This window comes from Hyla sarda, unplaced genomic scaffold (genome assembly GCF_029499605.1).
Source record: "Hyla sarda isolate aHylSar1 unplaced genomic scaffold, aHylSar1.hap1 scaffold_2142, whole genome shotgun sequence".
Classification (NCBI taxonomy): domain Eukaryota; kingdom Metazoa; phylum Chordata; class Amphibia; order Anura; family Hylidae; genus Hyla; species Hyla sarda.
Window position 1 is genome coordinate 1 of NW_026608809.1, and position 15753 is coordinate 15753.

The following is a 15753-nucleotide window of genomic DNA, read 5'->3' on the forward strand; positions in this document are numbered from 1 at the left end:
CCATCAGTGCAGCAATGCTTATTCAATACCGCCAGCAGATGGAGACACTGGGGGATAATTTTCTAAGGATTTATACTGATTTTTCCTGTCTGAATTTGTCGCACAGAAAGTTGCAGGCCAAATATGTGTGACATTTCTGCGACTTTAGCTTCTAGAGCATTTTTACAACATTATACATAGGTGCTGAATACATAAAAAGCGACTGTTCAGCGACAGACAAGTCGCATCGGCTGAAAGTAGGCCAGAATGTCAGTCCATGTTGGAGCAGGTTTAGATACAGTCTAAAGCATAGATCTCAAAGTCTGTGCACAGAATTTAGCAAGGGCCTCGCACCTTCTGATGCATCAGGTAGGTGCACAATAGCATAGCCTAACCCTCTGTACTTTGGTCTATATTGATGCGGGACATAGACAGCCAGCTGATGACCAATCCATTAGTGCAATGGATGGCTGGAAGCATTTGTCTTTGCCTTTGCAATACCACAGAAGCAATGCATGGTCAATGTACAGCAATGACACACCTGTGTGAACAGCCAGGAGACCCCCCCCCCCCCCCATGTTATGTTACATAGTTACATAGTTAGTACGGTCGAAAAAAGACATATGTCCATCACGTTCAACCAGGGAATTAAGGGGTAGGGGTGTGGCGCGATATTGGGGAAGGGATGAGATTTTATATTTCTTCATAAGCATTAATCTTATTTTGTCAATTAGGAACATTCAGCACCCACCCGCTATCAAGGCAGCTGCCTATCATGTCATGCCCTACCTGCACAGGTGTGCTGGCTACTCAAATGATCCAATTAAGGAGGCCATTTAGTCAGCAGCAGCAGAAGTCCTGTGCCTGGACGCTCCAACAGGGGCCAGACACAAGCAGAAGCAGAAGCAGCAGAAGCAGCAGCAGCAGCACCACCTTTTGTTTTTTGGCTGCAGCAGCAGCAAGGCCCACAGGGCTGGCTAGCTGGCTAGCCAGCAAGCAGGTAGCAATGAAAGTAGGAATCTTTCTTTTTAACCCTGTAAGGGGGTGGTGCACTGTACCCGAAGATACTGCCATATCGGGTCAATGCATAGGGCGACGGAAGCAAGCTTCGAAATCGGCCCCCGTTCTCAAAAATCCATTTAATATATGGTCCCCAGATAGGGGACGTATCAGATATTAAACTGATAAGAACAGATACTACACTTGATCTTAGCCAAAAGGCCGAGAAGCGATAACCGTGAAAGGGGCGGGCCCAACAAGGTCCCCTTCATGGGCACTATCACTGCTTGCTGTCAGGGAGGCTGCCAGACAATTTTCCATGCACACTCTGGGCTGGGGGGCAGTCAACCACCAGTACACACAGCAGAACCTAAACCCATACCATTATTGCTAAGCAGCAAGACAGGGGCCCATTGCACTCCCACGGGGCCTTTTTAAATGCAATCCATAACCCGGATTTGCCAGGAACCCTTCTTACTCCTCCTACTTGCATGTGACACTGGGCTTAGGATCTGCATAGGAAACACACATACAAGCACACACCTACCTTTGTTGCCTGCAGATGCCTCCTTGGCTGTCCCCAAACGGTATCAAACCAACACCCACGGGAAGCTGTAAGCATAGAGGACATGCCTGCACCCCATTGGACTTACCTGTGTGGGTTAAATCCGGGTTATTTGACAACCTATGGCGGTGATGGTTCTGCTCAGGCAGAGCAGTGCTGATGCTCCTCATAAAGCTGTCGCTGCTGTGAAGGTTCTAGGTGACATCACAAATCCCTTTGGTTACATACACAACAAAGCTGGGTTGTTGTTGTTTACACTCTGCAAGGCCTGTGGAAGTGAGTGACATCATAGCACTGTAGTTCTGAGGGTTCAAGATGGATGCAACAATCTCCTGTTGCTTCTATGAAGGCCGTAATAGACGACATCACCAAACAGCTCCATAGTCACATACACAGCAAAGGAGAGATGTTGTTTACACCTAGTGATGTCAGTGGTATTGAGTGACATCACAGCACAGTGCTAAGGCTCCTGGGCCTGGACACAGCAGCGGCTGCAATATCTCAACGGAGAATACGTTTATATCTATGTGTGTGTGTGCGCATATATATATATATATATATATATATATATATATATATATATATATTTCTCCGCCGAAATCACTTTTAAACCCATTTCCACCTTTTTTTCCCTTCTCTTCCTCTTACTTTTTTTTCACGTTTTTTTACGTTTTTCTCCTTTTCGCCTCTTTTCTGGGCGTATTATTCTTCTTTTTCTTCTTTTTTTTCGTCTAATGCATACCCCATCAGTGCAGCAATGCTTATTCAATACCGCCAGCAGATGGAGACACTGGGGGATAATTTTCTAAGGATTTATACTGATTTTTCCTGTCTGAATTTGTCGCACAGAAAGTTGCAGGCCAAATATGTGTGACATTTCTGCGACTTTAGCTTCTAGAGCATTTTTACAACATTATACATAGGTGCTGAATACATAAAAAGCGACTGTTCAGCGACAGACAAGTCGCATCGGCTGAAAGTAGGCCAGAATGTCAGTCCATGTTGGAGCAGGTTTAGATACAGTCTAAAGCATAGATCTCAAAGTCTGTGCACAGAATTTAGCAAGGGCCTCGCACCTTCTGATGCATCAGGTAGGTGCACAATAGCATAGCCTAACCCTCTGTACTTTGGTCTATATTGATGCGGGACATAGACAGCCAGCTGATGACCAATCCATTAGTGCAATGGATGGCTGGAAGCATTTGTCTTTGCCTTTGCAATACCACAGAAGCAATGCATGGTCAATGTACAGCAATGACACACCTGTGTGAACAGCCAGGAGACCCCCCCCCCCCCCCCCCCCCATGTTATGTTACATAGTTACATAGTTAGTACGGTCGAAAAAAGACATATGTCCATCACGTTCAACCAGGGAATTAAGGGGTAGGGGTGTGGCGCGATATTGGGGAAGGGATGAGATTTTATATTTCTTCATAAGCATTAATCTTATTTTGTCAATTAGGAACATTCAGCACCCACCCGCTATCAAGGCAGCTGCCTATCATGTCATGCCCTACCTGCACAGGTGTGCTGGCTACTCAAATGATCCAATTAAGGAGGCCATTTAGTCAGCAGCAGCAGAAGTCCTGTGCCTGGACGCTCCAACAGGGGCCAGACACAAGCAGAAGCAGAAGCAGCAGCAGCACCACCTTTTGTTTTTTGGCTGCAGCAGCAGCAAGGCCCACAGGGCTGGCTAGCTGGCTAGCCAGCAAGCAGGTAGCAATGAAAGTAGGAATCTTTCTTTTTAACCCTGTAAGGGGGTGGTGCACTGTACCCGAAGATACTGCCATATCGGGTCAATGCATAGGGCGACGGAAGCAAGCTTCGAAATCGGCCCCCGTTCTCAAAAATCCATTTAATATATGGTCCCCAGATAGGGGACGTATCAGATATTAAACTGATAAGAACAGATACTACACTTGATCTTAGCCAAAAGGCCGAGAAGCGATAACCGTGAAAGGGGCGGGCCCAACAAGGTCCCCTTCATGGGCACTATCACTGCTTGCTGTCAGGGAGGCTGCCAGACAATTTTCCATGCACACTCTGGGCTGGGGGGCAGTCAACCACCAGTACACACAGCAGAACCTAAACCCATACCATTATTGCTAAGCAGCAAGACAGGGGCCCATTGCACTCCCACGGGGCCTTTTTAAATGCAATCCATAACCCGGATTTGCCAGGAACCCTTCTTACTCCTCCTACTTGCATGTGACACTGGGCTTAGGATCTGCATAGGAAACACACACACAAGCACACACCTACCTTTGTTGCCTGCAGATGCCTCCTTGGCTGTCCCCAAACGGTATCAAACCAACACCCACGGGAAGCTGTAAGCATAGAGGACATGCCTGCACCCCATTGGACTTACCTGTGTGGGTTAAATCCGGGTTATTTGACAACCTATGGCGGTGATGGTTCTGCTCAGGCAGAGCAGTGCTGATGCTCCTCATAAAGCTGTCGCTGCTGTGAAGGTTCTAGGTGACATCACAAATCCCTTTGGTTACATACACAACAAAGCTGGGTTGTTGTTGTTTACACTCTGCAAGGCCTGTGGAAGTGAGTGACATCATAGCACTGTAGTTCTGAGGGTTCAAGATGGATGCAACAATCTCCTGTTGCTTCTATGAAGGCCGTAATAGACGACATCACCAAACAGCTCCATAGTCACATACACAGCAAAGGAGAGATGTTGTTTACACCTAGTGATGTCAGTGGTATTGAGTGACATCACAGCACAGTGCTAAGGCTCCTGGGCCTGGACACAGCAGCGGCTGCAATATCTCAACGGAGAATACGTTTATATCTATGTGTGTGTGTGCGCATATATATATATATATATATATATATATATATATATATATATATATATATATATTTCTCAGCCGAAATCACTTTTAAACCCATTTCCACCTTTTTTTCCCTTCTCTTCCTCTTACTTTTTTTTCACGTTTTTTTACGTTTTTCTCCTTTTCGCCTCTTTTCTGGGCGTATTATTCTTCTTTTTCTTCTTTTTTTTCGTCTAATGCATACCCCATCAGTGCAGCAATGCTTATTCAATACCGCCAGCAGATGGAGACACTGGGGGATAATTTTCTAAGGATTTATACTGATTTTTCCTGTCTGAATTTGTCGCACAGAAAGTTGCAGGCCAAATATGTGTGACATTTCTGCGACTTTAGCTTCTAGAGCATTTTTACAACATTATACATAGGTGCTGAATACATAAAAAGCGACTGTTCAGCGACAGACAAGTCGCATCGGCTGAAAGTAGGCCAGAATGTCAGTCCATGTTGGAGCAGGTTTAGATACAGTCTAAAGCATAGATCTCAAAGTCTGTGCACAGAATTTAGCAAGGGCCTCGCACCTTCTGATGCATCAGGTAGGTGCACAATAGCATAGCCTAACCCTCTGTACTTTGGTCTATATTGATGCGGGACATAGACAGCCAGCTGATGACCAATCCATTAGTGCAATGGATGGCTGGAAGCATTTGTCTTTGCCTTTGCAATACCACAGAAGCAATGCATGGTCAATGTACAGCAATGACACACCTGTGTGAACAGCCAGGAGACCCCCCCCCATGTTATGTTACATAGTTACATAGTTAGTACGGTCGAAAAAAGACATATGTCCATCACGTTCAACCAGGGAATTAAGGGGTAGGGGTGTGGCGCGATATTGGGGAAGGGATGAGATTTTATATTTCTTCATAAGCATTAATCTTATTTTGTCAATTAGGAACATTCAGCACCCACCCGCTATCAAGGCAGCTGCCTATCATGTCATGCCCTACCTGCACAGGTGTGCTGGCTACTCAAATGATCCAATTAAGGAGGCCATTTAGTCAGCAGCAGCAGAAGTCCTGTGCCTGGACGCTCCAACAGGGGCCAGACACAAGCAGAAGCAGAAGCAGCAGAAGCAGCAGCAGCACCACCTTTTGTTTTTTGGCTGCAGCAGCAGCAAGGCCCACAGGGCTGGCTAGCTGGCTAGCCAGCAAGCAGGTAGCAATGAAAGTAGGAATCTTTCTTTTTAACCCTGTAAGGGGGTGGTGCACTGTACCCGAAGATACTGCCATATCGGGTCAATGCATAGGGCGACGGAAGCAAGCTTCGAAATCGGCCCCCGTTCTCAAAAATCCATTTAATATATGGTCCCCAGATAGGGGACGTATCAGATATTAAACTGATAAGAACAGATACTACACTTGATCTTAGCCAAAAGGCCGAGAAGCGATAACCGTGAAAGGGGCGGGCCCAACAAGGTCCCCTTCATGGGCACTATCACTGCTTGCTGTCAGGGAGGCTGCCAGACAATTTTCCATGCACACTCTGGGCTGGGGGGCAGTCAACCACCAGTACACACAGCAGAACCTAAACCCATACCATTATTGCTAAGCAGCAAGACAGGGGCCCATTGCACTCCCACGGGGCCTTTTTAAATGCAATCCATAACCCGGATTTGCCAGGAACCCTTCTTACTCCTCCTACTTGCATGTGACACTGGGCTTAGGATCTGCATAGGAAACACACACACAAGCACACACCTACCTTTGTTGCCTGCAGATGCCTCCTTGGCTGTCCCCAAACGGTATCAAACCAACACCCACGGGAAGCTGTAAGCATAGAGGACATGCCTGCACCCCATTGGACTTACCTGTGTGGGTTAAATCCGGGTTATTTGACAACCTATGGCGGTGATGGTTCTGCTCAGGCAGAGCAGTGCTGATGCTCCTCATAAAGCTGTCGCTGCTGTGAAGGTTCTAGGTGACATCACAAATCCCTTTGGTTACATACACAACAAAGCTGGGTTGTTGTTGTTTACACTCTGCAAGGCCTGTGGAAGTGAGTGACATCATAGCACTGTAGTTCTGAGGGTTCAAGATGGATGCAACAATCTCCTGTTGCTTCTATGAAGGCCGTAATAGACGACATCACCAAACAGCTCCATAGTCACATACACAGCAAAGGAGAGATGTTGTTTACACCTAGTGATGTCAGTGGTATTGAGTGACATCACAGCACAGTGCTAAGGCTCCTGGGCCTGGACACAGCAGCGGCTGCAATATCTCAACGGAGAATACGTTTATATCTATGTGTGTGTGTGCGCACATATATATATATAATATATATATATATATATATATATATATATATATATATTTCTCCGCCGAAATCACTTTTAAACCCATTTCCACCTTTTTTTCCCTTCTCTTCCTCTTACTTTTTTTTCACGTTTTTTTACGTTTTTCTCCTTTTCGCCTCTTTTCTGGGCGTATTATTCTTCTTTTTCTTCTTTTTTTTCGTCTAATGCATACCCCATCAGTGCAGCAATGCTTATTCAATACCGCCAGCAGATGGAGACACTGGGGGATAATTTTCTAAGGATTTATACTGATTTTTCCTGTCTGAATTTGTCGCACAGAAAGTTGCAGGCCAAATATGTGTGACATTTCTGCGACTTTAGCTTCTAGAGCATTTTTACAACATTATACATAGGTGCTGAATACATAAAAAGCGACTGTTCAGCGACAGACAAGTCGCATCGGCTGAAAGTAGGCCAGAATGTCAGTCCATGTTGGAGCAGGTTTAGATACAGTCTAAAGCATAGATCTCAAAGTCTGTGCACAGAATTTAGCAAGGGCCTCGCACCTTCTGATGCATCAGGTAGGTGCACAATAGCATAGCCTAACCCTCTGTACTTTGGTCTATATTGATGCGGGACATAGACAGCCAGCTGATGACCAATCCATTAGTGCAATGGATGGCTGGAAGCATTTGTCTTTGCCTTTGCAATACCACAGAAGCAATGCATGGTCAATGTACAGCAATGACACACCTGTGTGAACAGCCAGGAGACCCCCCCCCCCATGTTATGTTACATAGTTAGTACGGTCGAAAAAAGACATATGTCCATCACGTTCAACCAGGGAATTAAGGGGTAGGGGTGTGGCGCAATATTGGGGAAGGGATGAGATTTTATATTTCTTCATAAGCATTAATCTTATTTTGTCAATTAGGAACATTCAGCACCCACCCGCTATCAAGGCAGCTGCCTATCATGTCATGCCCTACCTGCACAGGTGTGCTGGCTACTCAAATGATCCAATTAAGGAGGCCATTTAGTCAGCAGCAGCAGAAGTCCTGTGCCTGGACGCTCCAACAGGGGCCAGACACAAGCAGAAGCAGAAGCAGCAGCAGCACCACCTTTTGTTTTTTGGCTGCAGCAGCAGCAAGGCCCACAGGGCTGGCTAGCTGGCTAGCCAGCAAGCAGGTAGCAATGAAAGTAGGAATCTTTCTTTTTAACCCTGTAAGGGGGTGGTGCACTGTACCCGAAGATACTGCCATATCGGGTCAATGCATAGGGCGACGGAAGCAAGCTTCGAAATCGGCCCCCGTTCTCAAAAATCCATTTAATATATGGTCCCCAGATAGGGGACGTATCAGATATTAAACTGATAAGAACAGATACTACACTTGATCTTAGCCAAAAGGCCGAGAAGCGATAACCGTGAAAGGGGCGGGCCCAACAAGGTCCCCTTCATGGGCACTATCACTGCTTGCTGTCAGGGAGGCTGCCAGACAATTTTCCATGCACACTCTGGGCTGGGGGGCAGTCAACCACCAGTACACACAGCAGAACCTAAACCCATACCATTATTGCTAAGCAGCAAGACAGGGGCCCATTGCACTCCCACGGGGCCTTTTTAAATGCAATCCATAACCCGGATTTGCCAGGAACCCTTCTTACTCCTCCTACTTGCATGTGACACTGGGCTTAGGATCTGCATAGGAAACACACACACAAGCACACACCTACCTTTGTTGCCTGCAGATGCCTCCTTGGCTGTCCCCAAACGGTATCAAACCAACACCCACGGGAAGCTGTAAGCATAGAGGACATGCCTGCACCCCATTGGACTTACCTGTGTGGGTTAAATCCGGGTTATTTGACAACCTATGGCGGTGATGGTTCTGCTCAGGCAGAGCAGTGCTGATGCTCCTCATAAAGCTGTCGCTGCTGTGAAGGTTCTAGGTGACATCACAAATCCCTTTGGTTACATACACAACAAAGCTGGGTTGTTGTTGTTTACACTCTGCAAGGCCTGTGGAAGTGAGTGACATCATAGCACTGTAGTTCTGAGGGTTCAAGATGGATGCAACAATCTCCTGTTGCTTCTATGAAGGCCGTAATAGACGACATCACCAAACAGCTCCATAGTCACATACACAGCAAAGGAGAGATGTTGTTTACACCTAGTGATGTCAGTGGTATTGAGTGACATCACAGCACAGTGCTAAGGCTCCTGGGCCTGGACACAGCAGCGGCTGCAATATCTCAACGGAGAATACGTTTATATCTATGTGTGTGTGTGCGCATATATATATATATATATATATATATATATATATATATATATTTCTCCGCCGAAATCACTTTTAAACCCATTTCCACCTTTTTTTCCCTTCTCTTCCTCTTACTTTTTTTTCACGTTTTTTTACGTTTTTCTCCTTTTCGCCTCTTTTCTGGGCGTATTATTCTTCTTTTTCTTCTTTTTTTTCGTCTAATGCATACCCCATCAGTGCAGCAATGCTTATTCAATACCGCCAGCAGATGGAGACACTGGGGGATAATTTTCTAAGGATTTATACTGATTTTTCCTGTCTGAATTTGTCGCACAGAAAGTTGCAGGCCAAATATGTGTGACATTTCTGCGACTTTAGCTTCTAGAGCATTTTTACAACATTATACATAGGTGCTGAATACATAAAAAGCGACTGTTCAGCGACAGACAAGTCGCATCGGCTGAAAGTAGGCCAGAATGTCAGTCCATGTTGGAGCAGGTTTAGATACAGTCTAAAGCATAGATCTCAAAGTCTGTGCACAGAATTTAGCAAGGGCCTCGCACCTTCTGATGCATCAGGTAGGTGCACAATAGCATAGCCTAACCCTCTGTACTTTGGTCTATATTGATGCGGGACATAGACAGCCAGCTGATGACCAATCCATTAGTGCAATGGATGGCTGGAAGCATTTGTCTTTGCCTTTGCAATACCACAGAAGCAATGCATGGTCAATGTACAGCAATGACACACCTGTGTGAACAGCCAGGAGACCCCCCCCCCCCATGTTATGTTACATAGTTACATAGTTAGTACGGTCGAAAAAAGACATATGTCCATCACGTTCAACCAGGGAATTAAGGGGTAGGGGTGTGGCGCGATATTGGGGAAGGGATGAGATTTTATATTTCTTCATAAGCATTAATCTTATTTTGTCAATTAGGAACATTCAGCACCCACCCGCTATCAAGGCAGCTGCCTATCATGTCATGCCCTACCTGCACAGGTGTGCTGGCTACTCAAATGATCCAATTAAGGAGGCCATTTAGTCAGCAGCAGCAGAAGTCCTGTGCCTGGACGCTCCAACAGGGGCCAGACACAAGCAGAAGCAGAAGCAGCAGAAGCAGCAGCAGCACCACCTTTTGTTTTTTGGCTGCAGCAGCAGCAAGGCCCACAGGGCTGGCTAGCTGGCTAGCCAGCAAGCAGGTAGCAATGAAAGTAGGAATCTTTCTTTTTAACCCTGTAAGGGGGTGGTGCACTGTACCCGAAGATACTGCCATATCGGGTCAATGCATAGGGCGACGGAAGCAAGCTTCGAAATCGGCCCCCGTTCTCAAAAATCCATTTAATATATGGTCCCCAGATAGGGGACGTATCAGATATTAAACTGATAAGAACAGATACTACACTTGATCTTAGCCAAAAGGCCGAGAAGCGATAACCGTGAAAGGGGCGGGCCCAACAAGGTCCCCTTCATGGGCACTATCACTGCTTGCTGTCAGGGAGGCTGCCAGACAATTTTCCATGCACACTCTGGGCTGGGGGGCAGTCAACCACCAGTACACACAGCAGAACCTAAACCCATACCATTATTGCTAAGCAGCAAGACAGGGGCCCATTGCACTCCCACGGGGCCTTTTTAAATGCAATCCATAACCCGGATTTGCCAGGAACCCTTCTTACTCCTCCTACTTGCATGTGACACTGGGCTTAGGATCTGCATAGGAAACACACACACAAGCACACACCTACCTTTGTTGCCTGCAGATGCCTCCTTGGCTGTCCCCAAACGGTATCAAACCAACACCCACGGGAAGCTGTAAGCATAGAGGACATGCCTGCACCCCATTGGACTTACCTGTGTGGGTTAAATCCGGGTTATTTGACAACCTATGGCGGTGATGGTTCTGCTCAGGCAGAGCAGTGCTGATGCTCCTCATAAAGCTGTCGCTGCTGTGAAGGTTCTAGGTGACATCACAAATCCCTTTGGTTACATACACAACAAAGCTGGGTTGTTGTTGTTTACACTCTGCAAGGCCTGTGGAAGTGAGTGACATCATAGCACTGTAGTTCTGAGGGTTCAAGATGGATGCAACAATCTCCTGTTGCTTCTATGAAGGCCGTAATAGACGACATCACCAAACAGCTCCATAGTCACATACACAGCAAAGGAGAGATGTTGTTTACACCTAGTGATGTCAGTGGTATTGAGTGACATCACAGCACAGTGCTAAGGCTCCTGGGCCTGGACACAGCAGCGGCTGCAATATCTCAACGGAGAATACGTTTATATCTATGTGTGTGTGTGCGCATATATATATATATATATATATATATATATATATATATATATATTTCTCCGCCGAAATCACTTTTAAACCCATTTCCACCTTTTTTTCCCTTCTCTTCCTCTTACTTTTTTTTCACGTTTTTTTACGTTTTTCTCCTTTTCGCCTCTTTTCTGGGCGTATTATTCTTCTTTTTCTTCTTTTTTTTCGTCTAATGCATACCCCATCAGTGCAGCAATGCTTATTCAATACCGCCAGCAGATGGAGACACTGGGGGATAATTTTCTAAGGATTTATACTGATTTTTCCTGTCTGAATTTGTCGCACAGAAAGTTGCAGGCCAAATATGTGTGACATTTCTGCGACTTTAGCTTCTAGAGCATTTTTACAACATTATACATAGGTGCTGAATACATAAAAAGCGACTGTTCAGCGACAGACAAGTCGCATCGGCTGAAAGTAGGCCAGAATGTCAGTCCATGTTGGAGCAGGTTTAGATACAGTCTAAAGCATAGATCTCAAAGTCTGTGCACAGAATTTAGCAAGGGCCTCGCACCTTCTGATGCATCAGGTAGGTGCACAATAGCATAGCCTAACCCTCTGTACTTTGGTCTATATTGATGCGGGACATAGACAGCCAGCTGATGACCAATCCATTAGTGCAATGGATGGCTGGAAGCATTTGTCTTTGCCTTTGCAATACCACAGAAGCAATGCATGGTCAATGTACAGCAATGACACACCTGTGTGAACAGCCAGGAGACCCCCCCCCCCCCCCCCCCCATGTTATGTTACATAGTTACATAGTTAGTACGGTCGAAAAAAGACATATGTCCATCACGTTCAACCAGGGAATTAAGGGGTAGGGGTGTGGCGCGATATTGGGGAAGGGATGAGATTTTATATTTCTTCATAAGCATTAATCTTATTTTGTCAATTAGGAACATTCAGCACCCACCCGCTATCAAGGCAGCTGCCTATCATGTCATGCCCTACCTGCACAGGTGTGCTGGCTACTCAAATGATCCAATTAAGGAGGCCATTTAGTCAGCAGCAGCAGAAGTCCTGTGCCTGGACGCTCCAACAGGGGCCAGACACAAGCAGAAGCAGAAGCAGCAGAAGCAGCAGCACCTTTTGTTTTTTGGCTGCAGCAGCAGCAGCAAGGCCCACAGGGCTGGCTAGCTGGCTAGCCAGCAAGCAGGTAGCAATGAAAGTAGGAATCTTTCTTTTTAACCCTGTAAGGGGGTGGTGCACTGTACCCGAAGATATTGCCATATCGGGTCAATGCATAGGGCGACGGAAGCAAGCTTCGAAATCGGCCCCCGTTCTCAAAAATCCATTTAATATATGGTCCCCAGATAGGGGACGTATCAGATATTAAACTGATAAGAACAGATACTACACTTGATCTTAGCCAAAAGGCCGAGAAGCGATAACCGTGAAAGGGGCGGGCCCAACAAGGTCCCCTTCATGGGCACTATCACTGCTTGCTGTCAGGGAGGCTGCCAGACAATTTTCCATGCACACTCTGGGCTGGGGGGCAGTCAACCACCAGTACACACAGCAGAACCTAAACCCATACCATTATTGCTAAGCAGCAAGACAGGGGCCCATTGCACTCCCACGGGGCCTTTTTAAATGCAATCCATAACCCGGATTTGCCAGGAACCCTTCTTACTCCTCCTACTTGCATGTGACACTGGGCTTAGGATCTGCATAGGAAACACACACACAAGCACACACCTACCTTTGTTGCCTGCAGATGCCTCCTTGGCTGTCCCCAAACGGTATCAAACCAACACCCACGGGAAGCTGTAAGCATAGAGGACATGCCTGCACCCCATTGGACTTACCTGTGTGGGTTAAATCCGGGTTATTTGACAACCTATGGCGGTGATGGTTCTGCTCAGGCAGAGCAGTGCTGATGCTCCTCATAAAGCTGTCGCTGCTGTGAAGGTTCTAGGTGACATCACAAATCCCTTTGGTTACATACACAACAAAGCTGGGTTGTTGTTGTTTACACTCTGCAAGGCCTGTGGAAGTGAGTGACATCATAGCACTGTAGTTCTGAGGGTTCAAGATGGATGCAACAATCTCCTGTTGCTTCTATGAAGGCCGTAATAGACGACATCACCAAACAGCTCCATAGTCACATACACAGCAAAGGAGAGATGTTGTTTACACCTAGTGATGTCAGTGGTATTGAGTGACATCACAGCACAGTGCTAAGGCTCCTGGGCCTGGACACAGCAGCGGCTGCAATATCTCAACGGAGAATACGTTTATATCTATGTGTGTGTGTGCGCATATATATATATATATATATATATATATATACATATATATATATATATATATATATTTCTCCGCCGAAATCACTTTTAAACCCATTTCCACCTTTTTTTCCCTTCTCTTCCTCTTACTTTTTTTTCACGTTTTTTTACGTTTTTCTCCTTTTCGCCTCTTTTCTGGGCGTATTATTCTTCTTTTTCTTCTTTTTTTTCGTCTAATGCATACCCCATCAGTGCAGCAATGCTTATTCAATACCGCCAGCAGATGGAGACACTGGGGGATAATTTTCTAAGGATTTATACTGATTTTTCCTGTCTGAATTTGTCGCACAGAAAGTTGCAGGCCAAATATGTGTGACATTTCTGCGACTTTAGCTTCTAGAGCATTTTTACAACATTATACATAGGTGCTGAATACATAAAAAGCGACTGTTCAGCGACAGACAAGTCGCATCGGCTGAAAGTAGGCCAGAATGTCAGTCCATGTTGGAGCAGGTTTAGATACAGTCTAAAGCATAGATCTCAAAGTCTGTGCACAGAATTTAGCAAGGGCCTCGCACCTTCTGATGCATCAGGTAGGTGCACAATAGCATAGCCTAACCCTCTGTACTTTGGTCTATATTGATGCGGGACATAGACAGCCAGCTGATGACCAATCCATTAGTGCAATGGATGGCTGGAAGCATTTGTCTTTGCCTTTGCAATACCACAGAAGCAATGCATGGTCAATGTACAGCAATGACACACCTGTGTGAACAGCCAGGAGACCCCCCCCCCCCCCCCCCCCCATGTTATGTTACATAGTTACATAGTTAGTACGGTCGAAAAAAGACATATGTCCATCACGTTCAACCAGGGAATTAAGGGGTAGGGGTGTGGCGCGATATTGGGGAAGGGATGAGATTTTATATTTCTTCATAAGCATTAATCTTATTTTGTCAATTAGGAACATTCAGCACCCACCCGCTATCAAGGCAGCTGCCTATCATGTCATGCCCTACCTGCACAGGTGTGCTGGCTACTCAAATGATCCAATTAAGGAGGCCATTTAGTCAGCAGCAGCAGAAGTCCTGTGCCTGGACGCTCCAACAGGGGCCAGACACAAGCAGAAGCAGAAGCAGCAGAAGCAGCAGCAGCAGCACCTTTTGTTTTTTGGCTGCAGCAGCAGCAGCAAGGCCCACAGGGCTGGCTAGCTGGCTAGCCAGCAAGCAGGTAGCAATGAAAGTAGGAATCTTTCTTTTTAACCCTGTAAGGGGGTGGTGCACTGTACCCGAAGATACTGCCATATCGGGTCAATGCATAGGGCGACGGAAGCAAGCTTCGAAATCGGCCCCCGTTCTCAAAAATCCATTTAATATATGGTCCCCAGATAGGGGACGTATCAGATATTAAACTGATAAGAACAGATACTACACTTGATCTTAGCCAAAAGGCCGAGAAGCGATAACCGTGAAAGGGGCGGGCCCAACAAGGTCCCCTTCATGGGCACTATCACTGCTTGCTGTCAGGGAGGCTGCCAGACAATTTTCCATGCACACTCTGGGCTGGGGGGCAGTCAACCACCAGTACACACAGCAGAACCTAAACCCATACCATTATTGCTAAGCAGCAAGACAGGGGCCCATTGCACTCCCACGGGGCCTTTTTAAATGCAATCCATAACCCGGATTTGCCAGGAACCCTTCTTACTCCTCCTACTTGCATGTGACACTGGGCTTAGGATCTGCATAGGAAACACACACACAAGCACACACCTACCTTTGTTGCCTGCAGATGCCTCCTTGGCTGTCCCCAAACGGTATCAAACCAACACCCACGGGAAGCTGTAAGCATAGAGGACATGCCTGCACCCCATTGGACTTACCTGTGTGGGTTAAATCCGGGTTATTTGACAACCTATGGCGGTGATGGTTCTGCTCAGGCAGAGCAGTGCTGATGCTCCTCATAAAGCTGTCGCTGCTGTGAAGGTTCTAGGTGACATCACAAATCCCTTTGGTTACATACACAACAAAGCTGGGTTGTTGTTGTTTACACTCTGCAAGGCCTGTGGAAGTGAGTGACATCATAGCACTGTAGTTCTGAGGGTTCAAGATGGATGCAACAATCTCCTGTTGCTTCTATGAAGGCCGTAATAGACGACATCACCAAACAGCTCCATAGTCACATACACAGCAAAGGAGAGATGTTGTTTACACCTAGTGATGTCAGTGGTATTGAGTGACATCACAGCACAGTGCTAAGGCTCCTGGGCCTGGACACAGCAGCGGCTGCAATATCTCAACGGAGAATAC

The 15753-nt window shown here is 46.4% G+C and overlaps 7 non-coding genes across 7 annotated transcripts; all 7 read right to left on the minus strand.

Annotated features, from left to right (window-relative positions):
- Nucleotides 1-1021: 1021 nt before the first annotated feature.
- On the minus strand, nt 1022-1212 carry LOC130319592 (U2 spliceosomal RNA). The gene has a single exon (XR_008865746.1). It is a non-coding gene; the product is annotated as a U2 spliceosomal RNA (small nuclear RNA).
- Nucleotides 1213-3301: 2089 nt separating this feature from the next.
- LOC130319593 (U2 spliceosomal RNA) lies at nt 3302-3492 on the minus strand. The gene has a single exon (XR_008865747.1). It is a non-coding gene; the product is annotated as a U2 spliceosomal RNA (small nuclear RNA).
- Nucleotides 3493-5586: 2094 nt separating this feature from the next.
- On the minus strand, nt 5587-5777 carry LOC130319595 (U2 spliceosomal RNA). Its single transcript, XR_008865748.1, has one exon. It is a non-coding gene; the product is annotated as a U2 spliceosomal RNA (small nuclear RNA).
- A 2078-nt stretch (nt 5778-7855) lies between these two features.
- LOC130319573 (U2 spliceosomal RNA) lies at nt 7856-8046 on the minus strand. Its single transcript, XR_008865730.1, has one exon. It is a non-coding gene; the product is annotated as a U2 spliceosomal RNA (small nuclear RNA).
- Nucleotides 8047-10131: 2085 nt separating this feature from the next.
- LOC130319574 (U2 spliceosomal RNA) lies at nt 10132-10322 on the minus strand. The gene has a single exon (XR_008865731.1). It is a non-coding gene; the product is annotated as a U2 spliceosomal RNA (small nuclear RNA).
- Nucleotides 10323-12414: 2092 nt separating this feature from the next.
- LOC130319589 (U2 spliceosomal RNA) lies at nt 12415-12605 on the minus strand. The gene has a single exon (XR_008865744.1). It is a non-coding gene; the product is annotated as a U2 spliceosomal RNA (small nuclear RNA).
- Nucleotides 12606-14716: 2111 nt separating this feature from the next.
- On the minus strand, nt 14717-14907 carry LOC130319575 (U2 spliceosomal RNA). The gene has a single exon (XR_008865732.1). It is a non-coding gene; the product is annotated as a U2 spliceosomal RNA (small nuclear RNA).
- Between the last annotated feature and the right edge of the window lie 846 nt (nt 14908-15753).